This window comes from Anopheles moucheti, chromosome 3 (assembly GCF_943734755.1).
Source record: "Anopheles moucheti chromosome 3, idAnoMoucSN_F20_07, whole genome shotgun sequence".
Classification (NCBI taxonomy): domain Eukaryota; kingdom Metazoa; phylum Arthropoda; class Insecta; order Diptera; family Culicidae; genus Anopheles; species Anopheles moucheti.
In genome coordinates, this window is record NC_069141.1 from 21,719,272 (window position 1) to 21,736,101 (window position 16,830).

The window sequence follows — 16,830 nt, forward strand, 5'->3', positions numbered from 1 at the left end:
ACCTGCAAATTACTCTCCACGCATACAGACGCACAGCGCACAGGTTATGTCTCGTGGCGGCTCTGCTGCGGAAGCCACCCGGAGCCCAGAGGGCTCTGCTAGTGACACTCGGTGGCTCGGGTTCGTACTCGACCCAAATCCGGTCACACTAGCGCGGACGATGCCGTGGTTGAAAGAGTAAGGGCAACCTCGGTAGAACCGAACATTCCCCATCGCGAAGCTTTCAAACCGTCTCCTACTCGAACGTATAGTAAAGTGTGCCCCCCCCCCGGGTTCGTCGCCTCACGAATCGGCTAAAGCTTGTTCTTCATTCACTTTTCACGCTCGTCTCGAAAAAGCTTCGCCCTAGAACACACAAACACACACCAGCATTGGCATTGTTCGAGCTGGAAGAGAAACGGCGCACGGGTCGAAGTGGTACTCCCACACTCCCACTCATTCGGGAGCTTCGATGGTGAAATCGGAATGGTGCAGTCTAGCGCAATGTTGTCGATGATGCATACTCCAGGCAAAGACCTGCCACTGCCGCTGTTCGATGGCCTAAATAATGACTGGTATAAAGAGCTTTCTTATTTTTCTCCTCTTGCGTGCATGTGAGCAGTAGTTGCATTCAGCGTTTCGGGGTGGGATTTCATTCGGAGATTCTTTCTTCGGGGAAAGTCGGATAACAAATAAAGAGGGAATTCAAAGCACTCGAACATGTTCCACACGATGGCTAATCTTTAATTTGGTAATCGAAGGACAAAAGACATTCTTGGCGACTTGCAATAATAGAAGGTAATTTTTGTTTGCTATCACTCAAACAAGAAGTGCCCCTGAATGTAGGCAAATTGAGGTAATGTTGGCCTAATAAACTCAACACAAATTCATGCTCTGTTAGGGGGAGAATAGTAGTGGCAAAAAATATGCTCTTTTTCGGCTCATTTGAAATAAGACGACGCTTTGGAGAAATTATTTGCTGTGCTTCTTTCTAGATACAATTTAAACCATCATAAAACCATTCATCAATCTTGCCTTACAGCCTTGTTCACACGATACATTGGATACTCTCAAACAGTTCCAAGCTGATCGCATATCGACGGTGACTTTCCAAATGGCTCGCTCCTCATTGCTGATTATACACATTTACAACCACGACCACAGACACACGAACACGATTAAGGTGTTTCTTCGGGATGCTCCAAGATAATGTGCCCAAAAAAAAGCACACAAACACACACACACAAACCAGGAATCCGACACGAAACATCCGTGTGCCTGTTCGTGTGCGTTTAGCCAAAGTTGACTGGCCGCTTAAATGGCCGTACGTACCCGATGCCTCCCGATTACCTCCCCCGTTTCGCATCCCAACCCCTGGACAATGGTGCTTTCGGTGCACTCGTAAATCATTCTGCCAGGACTTACCAAAGGGGCGTTGTTGTTCTTCGATGCTTCCAGTTTTACTACGTTCCATGCCGAACCCCGTAAAAGGAAAGGGCACGCATCCCCAAACTCGTCCTTCTAGCGAACATTAACCTTCTTCTTTTCTCTTTTTTTTTCCTTGTGCGCTTCTCATCATATTAAAACGAACATTCCGGAGACCAGGGCTGACTGGCCGACCTTTCGGTTCCGGTGCCTTTTTTTTTAGGTTTTCCCGACAAACACACACTTACACGCGCGGCCGGTCTACGTGTGTGCAAGGGTGTTAGGTCGTGGCCGGAATCAGGCCACGTATTGGCAATTATTTTCATGTTTGGCCACACTTTGACTGCTCACGGAACGCGCGTGAAAACATCGAAAGTGGCAAATGGTGGTAGTCATAGTTTGCATCCCACCCGTTCCCACCGTTCCACTCCCCTCCGCGTGCAGGTCCGTGAGACGTTTGCCGAATGAACGGTGAAGGTGCTCGATTAACTGCATGGGTGGTAATTATACGAGCACGAGCCTCCTCGCGGCAAGGGGTACCGTACGTGGCAAGCCTCTTGAAACGGGCACGAAACGGAATAATAACGGCACGAAACAACACGATCGTCCCGCGCTCGTTGTACATGTGCCGCCATCAAACAATCAGCCAAATGGGCGAATTCACAAATTGACCCTAATGCTGAGCGATACCCGTTACTGTTTGATGTTTTGGCCTTTATTTACATCGGGAAATTTGCGTTTCGGGAGAAAGCCGGGTAAATGAGCAGTGCGGGAAGAGCAAGTGGCAAACTTGAGCAAACAAAAGCAGCAAAAAAAAAATTCCCCATTTGGGCTCGCTTTAGTGCCAATGGTAAAGTGGCAGCGGAAATGGTAAGTATCGAAAATTTTAAATCGTATGCCACTCCACTTGCCTGTCAGCCACGCTCGGGCGCAGGGGATGTGTAGGGTGGGGTGGGTGGAAAGGTTGTTTTACACGTGTAAAAGATGGTAAGTTTATTTTTCATTTGCCGCTTTCTGGGGCAATAGAATCGTATGTATGTTTTCTACCCATGAATGTGTGTATTTTGGGCCACATGAACACTAAAAAACGAATTGTCGAAACAGTCTGAAGGAACTTTTCATTTTGCAGGCAATTTAAAGTATTTGTCCAATGGGATTTTATTGCAACATCAAGATTGTAGTAAAAAAAACTCTCTGATTTCGAATGTTTTGTAAAGTTTTCTATTCCGGATTGAAATAAAGTTCCTAAATGTATGCAAAATAATTCACATTTTAAGCGTAAATCATGTTTCGTCGGTTCTCTGGATAATTTAAGCCACATTCTTTGTAATTTAATGTAATAAGGTGTTTGTATAAATAAGTTTAAATCATTATTGAAACTTTTCCATCCACGATTCAAATAAAGCCCCTAAATGTACGCAAATCATTAAACATGTGAAGCTTACATAATATAATGACGTAATAATGATACTTAATATAATACTCCATATTTCTTCTTCTTTTGCATTTTGAAATAAAGCACCTAAATGTATGCAATTCAATACACAGCCCACATTTAATTTTGACGTTTCTCAGGATATCTTAGGCTACTACGACTACGAATTAAGCCCAATAAGCTGTTTGTGCAGTGGAGGATCATTCCCCTTTGAGGCCCAGGGCGGAATTATAGTAGGGGCCTCTAATTTTAAAAACGATGCAGGAGGGAAGGGGAACATTGAGGGGACTTGAAATGAGACAAGGCGAAAAGCGCAGTAAGAAAGGGTCTACTCCGCCTACCGTTTGATTCGCCGCTGTGCCGTCCCTAACCACCTTCTTCAAATGGTCCACCAGGGCCATCACCATCTTCGAATACAATAACGGAACCGGCTATATCACCACCAACACCAGTTACCACTGTATCTGTACTCTTCTAAATGGAGCTACAATCATACGTGCGCCAATTTCGAGAAGCTGCACGTGGTGGAATTTACAACTACAGCATTCAAAGAGCACTTTGCCATCGAATTGGTTCGCTCGCAGTGCTTCCGGGATATTCGCCATGCAACACTCAGTTGCAGCGGATACATGAGGACACAGTATCTAAATTCAATGATCATTGTTTGTGCTTTTGGGCAAACCAGATCATCACCGTAACTTGTAATCCGAGTCTTGATAACAGGAATATAGTCCAGTACGATTTGCAATACAGAATGAGCGAGTTACTAAGTTGTGAATTTCGATTCTTTTGTTTATTTGTCATTTAGTGGATTGTTTTAGATTGTGTATCCCATTAAGCAAGCAACGCAAATTTTATTTAATAATAATAGTAATTTGTGTTATGCACAGCCGGTAAGATTTGCATAGCTTTTAGCATTTGAAAACTAAAATCAAGTCAAGTTTTTGTGTTGAAAGACTACCTCCATGATCAAACAAACATCAGCAAAGTATCGAAAACAAAGTTCCCTTGCGTACAACTCAGAGTTCTATTGCGTAGCCCTGAAACCGGGCCGTTAAGCTAGTATATGCTAGTATGAGCTAAGGAGAACCATAACGCCACTTAATAAATGTACGTAAATCGTAGAAAATGTGATCCAAGACATTTTCTACGATTTACGTACATTTATGATTCCTGATTAGTCCAACGCCTTCTAAGATTTTTTCGCCCAAGGTACAGTTTCCAATCGGTTTACTTTTTCGGTAACAATCAGCGAAATTTCTTAGCAACCTGTTCCGCTCATGTAGATGTTTTAGGCGATGAACAAAAATTAACGGTTGATTTCTGTGGTGAGCTCCTACTTACTGAACTTTTTCAACAATTGATCATGTTTTATAGCATTCTTTGATCCATTAAGTGCAGGGCCACAAGGGTTGCCAAAATGCTGACAAATTTGTCCAATGACCAAATCAGCTGGTCAACTGTGAAAACCACTATACTGTTGCCGCGCACACAATTGTTTTTTAGATTTCCGATACCAGGAGAGCATGTTTTTCAAGAGGTGGAATAAATTTGCGCTGCAGGTGAAATAACCATGCCTATCACTATTGCAATAAATAATTTGCACATCACTATTGCATTGTCTACTATCAAACCCGTGAGAGCGTTCACTAGTTTAAGAAAGATACTGTTTTCAGATTTCCGATACCAGGAGAGCATCCACGGAAGAGCACCTAGTACAGCAATTTTGCTCGAAACCGCCGAAAGGTATGCAATGTTTATACACTAACTTTCCCGTTGGTCGTGAAAAATTTCTTCGAAAACTCCAGTTTCCGAGTGTATAGTACCAGGAGAGCATCCACGGAAGAGGTAGCACCTGGTAATTTTGCCCGCCTAAAGGTATACATTGTTTTTTTTTTTATTTATTCAGAGACGGCCAGGCCGTATTGCTTAAGGTATACATTGTTTATACACTAACTTTCCATACAAACCAGCTGTTTTCAGATTTCCGATACCAGGAGAGCATGTACTTCAAGAGGTGACCCTCAGCCACTCAGACACCTGAGCCCCTGAGTCACCACTCACCTCCCACGGGTCACCACCCACCTCCCACGGGTCACACCCCACTTTCCACGGGTCACCACCTACCTCCCACGAGTTACCACCCACCTCCCACGTCTAACCACCCACCTCCCACGTCTAACCACCCACCTCCCACGTCTAACCACCCACCTCCCACGTCTAACCACCCACCTCCCACGTCTAACCACCCACCTCCCACGGGTCACCACTCACCTCTCACGGACCACCACCCACTTCCCACGGACCACCACCCACCTCCCACGGGTCACCACCCACCTCCCACGAGTCACCACCCACCTCCTACGAGTCACTTCCCACGGGTCATGACACCACCCATTTCCCACGGGTCATGGCACCATCCACCTCCCACGGGTCACCAACCACCTCCCACGGGTCACCACCCACTTCCCACGGGCCACCAACCACCTCCCACGGGTAACCACCCACCTCCCGCGGGTCAACACCCACCTCCCACGGGTCACCACCCACAGCCCACGGGTCACCACCCACCTCCCACGAGTCAACACCCACCTCCCACCCACCTTTTCCGCCATCTTGTCCGCCATCTTGGCCGCCATCTTGGCCGCCATCTTGTGTCCGCCATCTTGTCCGCCATCTTGGCCGCCATCTTGTCCGCCATCTTGTCCGCCATCTTGTCCGCCATCTTGTGTCCGCCATCTTGTCCGCCATCTTGTCCGCCATCTTGTCCGCTATCTTGTGTCCGCCATCTTGTCCGCCATCTTGTCCGCCATCTTGTCCGCCATCTTGTCCGCCATCTTGTCCGCCATCTTGTCCGCCATCTTGTCCGCCATCTTGTCCGCCATCTTGTCCGCCATCTTGTGTCCGCCATCTTGTCCGCCATCTTGTCCGCCATATTGTCCGCCATCTTGTCCGCCATCTTGGCCGCCATCTTGGCCGCCATCTTGTGTCCGCCATCTTGGCCGCCATCTTGGCCGCCATCTTGTCCGCCATCTTGGCCGCCATCTTGTCCGCCATCTTGTCCGCCATCTTGTCCGCCATCTTGTGTCCGCCATCTTGTCCGCCATCTTGTCCGCCATCTTGGCCGCCATCTTGTCCGCCATCTTGTCCGCCATCTTGTCCGCCATCTTACCCGCCATCTTGTCCGCCATCTTGTCCGCCATCTTGTCCGCCATCTTGGCCGCCATCTTGGCCACCATCTTGTGTCCGCCATCTTGTCCGCCATCTTGCCCGCCATCTTGTCCGCCATCTTGGCCGCCATCTTGTCCGCCATCTTGTGTCCGCCATCTTGTCCGCCATCTTGTCCGCCATCTTGTCCGCCATCTTGTCCGCCATCTTGTCCGCCATCTTGTCCGCCATCTTGTCCGCCATCTTGTGTCCGCCATCTTGTCCGCCATCTTGTCCGCCATCTTGTCCGCCATATTGTCCGCCATCTTGGCCGCCATCTTGGCCGCCATCTTGTGTCCGCCATCTTGTCCGCCATCTTGTCCGCCATCTTGGCCGCCATCTTGTCCGCCATCTTGTCCGCCATCTTGTCCGCCATCTTGTGTCCGCCATCTTGTCCGCCATCTTGTCCGCCATCTTGTCCGCCATCTTGTCCGCCATCTTGTCCGCCATCTTGGCCGCCATCTTGTCCGCCATCTTGTCCGCCATCTTGTCCGCCATCTTGTCCGCCATCTTGTGTCCGCCATCTTGTCCGCCATCTTGGCCGCCATCTTGTCCGCCATCTTGTCCGCCATCTTGTCCGCCATCTTGTCCGCCATCTTGTCCGCCATCTTGTCCGCCATCTTGGCCGCCATGTTGGCCGCCATCTTATCCGCCATCTTGTCCGCCATCTTGTCCGCCATCTTGTCCGCCATCTTGGCCGCCATCTTGTCCGCCATCTTGTCCGCCATCTTGTGTCCGCCATCTTGTCCTCCATCTTGTCCTCCATCTTGTCCGCCATCTTGTCCGCCATCTTGTGTCCGCCATCTTGTCCGCCATCTTGTCCGCCATATTGTCCGCCATCTTGTCCGCCATCTTGTCCGCCATCTTGTGTCCGCCATCTTGTCCGCCATATTGTCCGCCATCTTGTCCGCCATCTTGGCCGCCATCTTGGCCGCCATCTTGTGTCCGCCATCTTGTCCGCCATCTTGTCCGCCATCTTGTCCGCCATCTTGGCCGCCATCTTGTCCGCCATCTTGTCCGCCATCTTGTCCGCCATCTTGTGTCCGCCATCTTGTCCGCCATCTTGGCCGCCATCTTGTCCGCCATCTTGTGTCCGCCATCTTGTCCGCCATCTTGTCCGCCATCTTGTCCGCCATCTTGGCCGCCATCTTGTGTCCGCCATCTTGTCCGCCATCTTGTCCGCCATCTTGTCCGCCATCTTGTCCGCCATATTGTCCGCCATCTTGTCCGCCATCTTGTCCGCCATCTTGTCCGCCATATTGTCCGCCATCTTGTCCGCCATCTTGGCCGCCATCTTGTCCGCCATCTTGTGTCCGCCATCTTGTCCGCCATCTTGTCCGCCATCTTGGCCGCCATCTTGTCCGCCATCTTGTCCGCCATCTTGTCCGCCATCTTGTGTCCGCCATCTTGTCCGCCATCTTGGCCGCCATCTTGTCCGCCATCTTGGCCGCCATCTTGTCCGCCATCTTGTCCGCCATCTTGTCCGCCATCTTGTGTCCGCCATCTTGTCCGCCATCTTGTCCGCCATATTGTCCGCCATCTTGTCCGCCATCTTGTCCGCCATCTTATCCGCCATCTTGTGTCCGCCATCTTGTCCGCCATCTTGTCCGCCATCTTGTCCGCCATCTTGTCCGCCATCTTGTCCGCCATCTTGTGTCCGCCATCTTGTCCGCCATCTTGTCCGCCATCTTGTCCGCCATCTTGTCCGCCATCTTGGCCGCCATCTTGGCCGCCATCTTGTGTCCGCCATCTTGTCCGCCATCTTGGCCGCCATCTTGTCCGCCATCTTGTCCGCCATCTTGGCCGCCATCTTGTCCGCCATCTTGTCCGCCATCTTGTCCGCCATCTTGTGTCCGCCATCTTGTCCGCCATCTTGTCCGCCATCTTGGCCGCCATCTTGTCCGCCATCTTGTCCGCCATCTTGTCCGCCATCTTGGCCGCCATCTTACCCGCCATCTTGTCCGCCATCTTGTCCGCCATCTTGTCCGCCATCTTGGCCGCCATCTTGGCCACCATCTTGTGTCCGCCATCTTGTCCGCCATCTTGCCCGCCATCTTGTCCGCCATCTTGGCCGCCATCTTGTCCGCCATCTTGTGTCCGCCATCTTGTCCGCCATCTTGTCCGCCATCTTGTCCGCCATCTTGTCCGCCATCTTGTGTCCGCCATCTTGTCCGCCATCTTGTCCGCCATATTGTCCGCCATCTTGTCCGCCATCTTGGCCGCCATCTTGGCCGCCATCTTGTGTCCGCCATCTTGTGTCCGCCATCTTGTCCGCCATCTTGGCCGCCATCTTGTCCGCCATCTTGTGTCCGCCATCTTGTCCGCCATCTTGGCCGCCATCTTGTCCGCCATCTTGTCCGCCATCTTGTGTCCGCCATCTTGTCCGCCATCTTGTCCCCCATCTTGTCCGCCATCTTGTCCGCCATCTTGTCCGCCATCTTGTCCGCCATCTTGTCCGCCATCTTGTCCGCCATCTTGTGTCCGCCATCTTGTCCGCCATCTTGGCCGCCATCTTGGCCGCCATCTTGTCCGCCATCTTGTCCGACATCTTGTCCGCCATCTTGGCCGCCATGTTGGCCGCCATCTTATCCGCCATCTTGTCCGCCATCTTGTCCGCCATCTTGGCCGCCATCTTGGCCGCCATCTTGTCCGCCATCTTGTCCGCCATCTTGTCCGCCATCTTGTCGTCCATCTTGTCCGCCATCTTGTCCGCCATCTTGTCCGCCATCTTGTGTCCGCCATCTTGTCCGCCATCTTGTCCGCCATATTGTCCGCCATCTTGTCCGCCATCTTGTCCGCCATCTTGTGTCCGCCATCTTGTCCGCCATATTGTCCGCCATCTTGTCCGCCATCTTGTCCGCCATCTTGTCCGCCATCTTGTCCGCCATCTTGTCCGCCATCTTGGCCGCCATCTTGTCCGCCATCTTGGCCGCCATCTTGGCCGCCATCTTGTCCGCCATCTTGTCCGCCATCTTGTGTCCGCCATCTTGTCCGCCATCTTGGCCGCCATCTTGTCCGCCATCTTGTGTCCGCCATCTTGTCCGCCATCTTGGCCGCCATCTTGTCCGCCATCTTGTCCGCCATCTTGGCCGCCATCTTGTGTCCGCCATCTTGTCCGCCATCTTGTCCGCCATCTTGTCCGCCATCTTGTCCGCCATCTTGGCCGCCATCTTGGCCGCCATCTTGTCCGCCATCTTGTCCGCCATCTTGTCCGCCATCTTGTCCGCCATCTTGGCCGCCATCTTGTGTCCGCCATCTTGCCCGCCATCTTGTTCGCCATCTTGGCCGCCATCTTGTCCGCCATCTTGTCCGCCATCTTGTCCGCCATCTTGTCCGCCATCTTGTCCGCCATCTTATCCGCCATCTTGGCCGCCATCTTGTCCGCCATCTTGTCCGCCATCTTGTCCACCATCTTGTGTCCGCCATCTTGTCCGCCATCTTGTCCGCCATATTGTTCGCCATCTTGTACGCCATCTTGTCCGCCATCTTATCCGCCATCTTGTGTCCGCCATCTTGTCCGCCATCTTGTCCGCCATCTTGGCCGCCATCTTGTCCGCCATCTTGTCCGCCATCTTGTCCGCCATCTTGTCCGCCATCTTGTCCGCCATCTTGTGTCCGCCATCTTGTCCGCCATCTTGTCCGCCATCTTGTCCGCCATCTTGGCCGCCATCTTGTCCGCCATCTTGTCCGCCATCTTGTCCGCCATCTTGTGTCCGCCATCTTGTCCGCCATCTTGTGTCCGCCATCTTGGCCGCCATCTTGTCCGCCATCTTGGCCGCCATCTTGTCCGCCATCTTGGCCGCCATCTTGTCCGCCATCTTGTCCGCCATCTTGTCCGCCATCTTGTCCGCCATCTTGTCCGCCATCTTGTCCGCCATCTTGTCCGCCATCTTGTCCGCCATCTTGTCCGCCATCTTGTCCGCCATCTTGTCCGCCATCTTGTCCGCCATCTTGTGTCCGCCATCTTGTCCGCCATCTTGTCCGCCATCTTTGCCGCCATCTTGTCCGCCATCTTGGCCGCCATCTTGTCCGCCATCTTGTGTCCGCCATCTTGTCCGCCATCTTGTCCGCCATCTTGGCCGCCATCTTGTGTCCGCCATCTTGGCCGCCATCTTGTCCGCCATCTTGTCCGCCATCTTGTCCGCCATCTTGTCCGCCATCTTGTCCGCCATCTTGGCCGCCATCTTGTCCGCCATCTTGGCCGCCATCTTGGCCGCCATCTTGTCCGCCATCTTGTCCGCCATCTTGTCCGCCATCTTGTCGTCCATCTTGTCCGCCATCTTGTCCGCCATCTTGTCCGCCATCTTGTGTCCGCCATCTTGTCCGCCATCTTGTCCGCCATATTGTCCGCCATCTTGTCCGCCATCTTGTCCGCCATCTTGTGTCCGCCATCTTGTCCGCCATATTGTCCGCCATCTTGTCCGCCATCTTGTCCGCCATCTTGTCCGCCATCTTGTCCGCCATCTTGTCCGCCATCTTGGCCGCCATCTTGTCCGCCATCTTGGCCGCCATCTTGGCCGCCATCTTGTCCGCCATCTTGTCCGCCATCTTGTGTCCGCCATCTTGTCCGCCATCTTGGCCGCCATCTTGTGTCCGCCATCTTGTCCGCCATCTTGGCCGCCATCTTGTCCGCCATCTTATCCGCCATCTTGTGTCCGCCATCTTGTCCGCCATCTGGGTCGCCATTTTGTCCGCCATCTTGTCCGCCATCTTGTGTGCGCCATCTTGTCCGCCATCTTGTCCGCCATCTTGGCCGCCATCTTGGCCGCCATCTTGACCGCCATCTTGGCCACCATCTTGGCCGCCATCTTGTGTCCGCCATCTTGTCCGCCATCTTGGCCGCCATCTTGTCCGCCATCTTGGCCGCCATCTTGGCCGCCATCTTGCGCGCCATCTTGGTAAGGGAAGGGGGGGAGGGGAAGGAAGATGTCACCTCTTGAAGTACATGCTCTCCTGGTAACGGAAATCTGAAAACAGCTGGTTTGTATGAAAAGTTAGTGTTTAAACATTGCATACCTTTAGGCGGGCAAAATTACCAGGTGCTACCCCTGGATTGCATATCTTACGGCGCATTGCATTGCAAGTTGATTGCATACCTTTCGGCGCAGTACGAGGAGCTACCTCTTCCGTGCATGCTCTCCTGGTACTATACATTCGAAAACTGGTAGTTTTCGAAGAAATTTTTCACCACCAACGGGAAAGTTAGTGTTTAAACATTGCATACCTTTCGGCGGTTTTTGAGCAAAATTGCTGCAAAATTTTACTCGACCAACGGGAAAGTTAATGTTTAAATATTGCATACTTTTCGGTGGTTTTCGACCAAAATTGCTGTACATGATGCTTCCTCTTCCGTGGATGCTTTCCTGGTATCGGAAATCGGAAAACAGCTGGTTTAGAATGGAATTTCGTACCAACTGACGGAAAGTTTGAGCGAGATGAAGGATGCTTTCCGTTCTATTGATTTTCCTTAAACTAATGAACGCTCTCACGTGATTGATAGTATGCAATAGCAATTGTGATGGGCAAATTTGTCCCAAGCTGCAGATGTCACCTCTGGAAAAACATGCTATCCTGGCTTCGGAAATCTGAAAACAATTGTTTGCGCGGCAACGCTATAGTGGTTTTCACAGTTGACCAGCTGATTTGGTCATTGGGCAAATTTGTCAGCATTTTGTCAACTCTAGTGGCACATATTAATGTGAATTTCGATCGTTCACTTGATTTTCGCGTATTAAGTTTGATGCTCCAATTTTAGGTCGGTTGTCCGTGCACTGAATACATCGTTTTTATATCAATGCATACTTGATTTCTTCAAGTATCTTTTTTCGTGTTCTATTTTTAATTTAGATCAACGATTTCGCGGCGATGATCTTCAACCGTATGGATTTAGAAATGGAAATTTTAGAACAATTCCAGTCCAACAACGATGCAAATGTTACCGAGATTACAACAATGTAGTTTGAACAGTATTCTACAAGGGGATATGATGAAGTGTTTGGACAGTTTGGGATGGGTGGACATAAGCTGGACCTACAATCCAGCTTCGAATAAGTAATAATCAAGAAAGACAGAAATGGTATTCCAAGAACCATGAGGTATGAAATATCAAGCGGAAAAAAGAGTTCTAATGATTGCAATATGATTTTATTCATATTCTATGACAATGCTAGCTATGTCGTAGTACACTGACAGATTGTGTCGGTTATAACATCATTACCGGCTTGCAAACTTGCAGAAATTGTGACAATCGAAATACTAAACACAACACTCCACCACAATACTGTTTCGAAACACGTAGGCTGGACATTTTCACGGTTCAATCGGGGAGAGAAAACAATACCACACCACGAGTATTGCAATGGCAATAGCTTGCAAATATTGCGGAAGTGAAAACAAGCATGGTTTCTATTCAAGCATCTAACGGTAGGATCATTTACGAACAGATGAAAAAATGCCGTTCAAGAAATAGAATACATGAATAGGTTGAAGTAAAAGGGCATATAAGGGTTCACGGGGCGGCCAGATGGTGTATTCGTAGCGCAGCCGGTCTGCACAAGACAGGACCACGGAAAAATCATTCATTTGGACCACCAAACCTCCGTACGCAGCACTGACTATCCTACGAGTATGTAAAGTAAAAAAAAAATAGAAATGGTCTGAAGATGTCGTGCCAATAAAGAAGAAGGAGTTTGAATACTCTGCATACTTCTCTTGCGTAGCCGTGTAACCGGGCCGATATAGCTAATCAAATAAAAAAAAATTATCTAACCAAGGATAACCAATTTTCTACCTTTTTAATTAGATTTTATGCCATAAATTAACTCTGCTGCTAAATTTCCAAAAATCGCACAATCGGCACAAGTTGTTTGGGGCCCCCAACACGGCGAGGCCCTAGGCGACCGCCTACTCCGCCTACCGTTTGATCCGCCGCTGTGTTTGTGCATACCTTATTGATCACTTTGTAATGCAGCTCAAGACACATTTAAATAAACAAAAAATATGATTCGGTTTTCCCACATAAAAAGGCCCTTATCATGCTGTATTATTTAAATTGCTGTTGAAACGTAAACGATAACCACCATTATCGTTCGCCTACTACAGCAATATGAAATGTTCCACACGCTCTCTTCTATCAATCATCTGTGCCTGGTCGTACCGACCCATGTGCGTCCCTGTCGAAAGAGCTTTGCGCTCTCCCTGTCGCTTTCGGCACAATACTTTCGTTATTCTTCGCACATACAATACATTAATAATGGCTACGGTTTTGCTCCCATAATCCCTTACTCGAGCCGGGTTTTCGGAAGCGTACGTACATATATAAAACAAAACTCCTTGTACCGCTGTTGGTACCGGTGCAGTGGTTTGCGGTTGGAAGGAAGTGAAAATTACGCGATCCGCACCAGAAGACAGACAAAGTTGGACATGACATGACCCCCTCCCGTTCCTTTAAGGGACGTTCGATTAACAGCGGGCAACCCAATACAATTTTGAACCATTTGCGTTATGGAAAGGTATAAAATTTCCGCACGCTAAGGGTATCTTGCGTGCACGGTCGCGACGTTTCTTAATTGTTTGATGGTTAATTCCTGCAGTCACGGAAGGTTTTTTGCACACATACACACCCCGGCCACATGATCCCCGGCGACGGATGCTCGCGAAGCGGTATGTAAAAGTTGTAAAACAATTACTTAAAATTTATTGTTGGACAATATTTGCCTTATGGAACCGAAAGACCGAAAGACTAGCACGGCAAGCTGTAAGTGGTGTGTGCCCGTTCAGTACCGTTTGCGTCAATCATGCACCTTGCCCGGTGGTGACCTCCATTGAATGGATATTAATTTACGGTTCACCTGTCCTTCGCATCGCCGGACAGTTATGCAATCCGGAGGACACAGCGGTCATCGAGAAGCGCGCATAAGACGCGCTAGCGGACGGGCACTGTGTAGCCCAGCGTGATCTCGACCTCGTCTTATGCCTGCATCGTGCTTACGCCATTCCAGTGGGTGCTGGCTGGTTCCAGCAGGGGTTGACGGGTAAGGTTTAGCACACCGGAATAGGGAGGAGAATAGGCAAACCTTTATCTTTATCACTACAATCCGTCTGAACCCGAACGGAACGGAATGGTTACGGCTAAAGGTCAATGAATAACCGAGCGGCGCCCATTAGACACACCAGTACGATGTCGGGTGTCGATTATAGAGGACAGGCGGTTTTCCGTATTCCTCCTTCCCCTCATAACTTCCCTCACTCCACACCAAAATGCCGGCCACGAATGATGATGCCCAATGGTCTTTCGTTTTCGGTATGGCACATCCGGCTCCGGTTAGCACCGCCTGTCAATAGATGCTCTTTTTTGCTTCTGCTCTGGTTCGCCATTACACCAGCAGGAGGCGCCGTTTGTTTTTCCGTGTGTGCTTTCCTTTTTATGCTGTACCCCGGTACTCCTTCAAGGAAGCTCGAACCGTTCGCGGGAGTGATAGGTTCTTTGCGTTTGCGATAATGGCGCTTCCTGTGTGTTATTTCAGTTTTGGTGGCTTGTTTTTCTTTTTTTCCTGCCGTGTGCTTTCCTACTTCATTTTCTGTACGCTTTTTTCACTCTTTCTTCGTTCTTACTTTCTTCTCTAAGCACGGTTGCTTTCTACCTCCTGTGGCTTTATGTTTTTTCCGGGTTTTTTGTTGTCTTTTTTGCGGAAGTTTTTTTTTTTTGGAACCGTGAACAGGATCGTTTGGCAATGACGCAGAAGAAATGGTCTGGCCACGCAACTGGCTACGCAACACGACCGCCACACGCCATCCAGTTACCATTTCGTGTGTTGGTGAGGAGGGAAGTAGGAAGATAGGGTGAGAGATGGAAAGGAAACGGTGGAGTGATGAAGGCATTCGTTAATAGATAGTTGATTAACATTTTTTATTACACCAGCAAGCACATCCTACACATGAGTACGACGGCAGGACTAATGGCGTTTCGTCAGTGGCACCATTCTCCTTCCCCCACTGGTGAAGGTCGAGATGGCTTTACGAAACGATGGTCACACGAAGATCATCAGCTGGAACAGATAAAAAAGGAAAGTTCGAAGAATCGTTCCGGTTCTGTAAACATGTTCTTTCCGATGCGAAGTATTTTCGCTAACGATAAAAGTATGCAATAATTATTGTTTAAGGGGTTTTTTAAGGGTCTATAAGGTGTTATAACCCAATTTTTAATTTGTTTATTTCACTGTTTGTTCCTTCTTGGTTTTGCAGACAACAAAAATAGGTTTCAGTTAATTGAATATTAATGACGTAAATTAATATTCCCTAAACTGAAGACCATCAAACATTTTACAGCCATTCGCTCATACAACAAATAAACCCCTGGCGAAAGTCGTGCGCCTATATCTATGCCATCGAAATCACAACGTTAGTTTTGTGGACGTTTTCTAGCATGATATATCCATGATGAAATGTTTCATGAAATATTTTATGAAATGTTTCATGAAACAATTCATGAATTGTTGGGCGCCATCTTGCTCGGTACTAGGTACTAGGTGTTACCTCTTGAAAATCATGCTCTCCTGGTAACGGAAATCTGAAAACAGCTGGTTTGCATGGAAAGTTAGTGTTTAAACATTGCATACCTTTAGGCGGGCAAAATTGCCAGGTGCTACCTCTTCCGTGGATGCTCTCCTGGTACTATACATTCGAAAACTGGTAGTTTTCGAAGAAATTTTTCACGACCAACGGGAAAGTTAGTGTTTAAATATTGCATACCTTTAGGCGGTTTTTGAGCAAAATTGCTGTACAAGGTGCTATCTGTTCCGTGGATGCTTTCCTGGTACTGAAATTCTGAAAACAGCTGGCTTTGTACGGAATTTCGTACCAGCCGACGGAAAGTTTGAGCGAGATGAAGGATGCTTTCCGTTTCATCCATCTTCCTTAAACTAGTGAACGCTCTCACGGGTTTGGTAGTATGCAATGCAATATTGATGGGAAGATTTAACTCAAACTGCAGATGTCACCTCTTGAAAAACATGCTCTCCTGGTATCGGAAATCTGAAAACAATTGTGTGCTCGGCAACGGTATAATGGTTTTCGCAGTTGACCAGCTGATATTGTCACTGGAAAAATTTGTCAGCATTTTGTCAACTCTCGTGGCCCTGCACCTAATAGAATTTGAAACGCGTTCCTTTCGTTTTCATCCCCCTATATACATTACACATACACACATGCTTTGTAAGCCCACTCGACCCGGTCAAGGACGATTGGCATGAGTGGTACCATCCATCACGGCGGCAAGCAGTCCTGCTCTTCCCATTTGACCCTCCCGTTCCCTTCAGGTACGGCGTACAAAACCTGTGCGTCCTTAGTTTTTATTCATCATCTATCTCACTTCCGTTTCACCGTCTCCATCACCGTTCCCGATGGAACCGCCGGGATTTAGCCTCCGCCCCAAAATGGAACGGAAGGCTCAACCATTGTCATCGTGTAAGCTCATAATCAATTTTCCCTTTCGTCAGGCCGGAAAATAGAGCATGAGGCTCCCCCAAACACGCTGAAGTTCAAGACAACAGGACACAACAGCACGATAAGGAGAGAAAAAATGATAAAAAGAATCCTTTCCTGTACGGCTCAATGCTTCTCCCATCCCACGGGGAGCAAGGCTTTGGCCCCGCAGATGCTTGAGTCAGCGGGAACGTCGTTCCGTTTGAAGATTGTGCTGTGTGCTCGGAAGCGGCAACGGTGCCTTTGTAACGTAGTCAAGATTAAGAATGGAATCTACCGTTCGTCCATTTCCGCTACAGTAT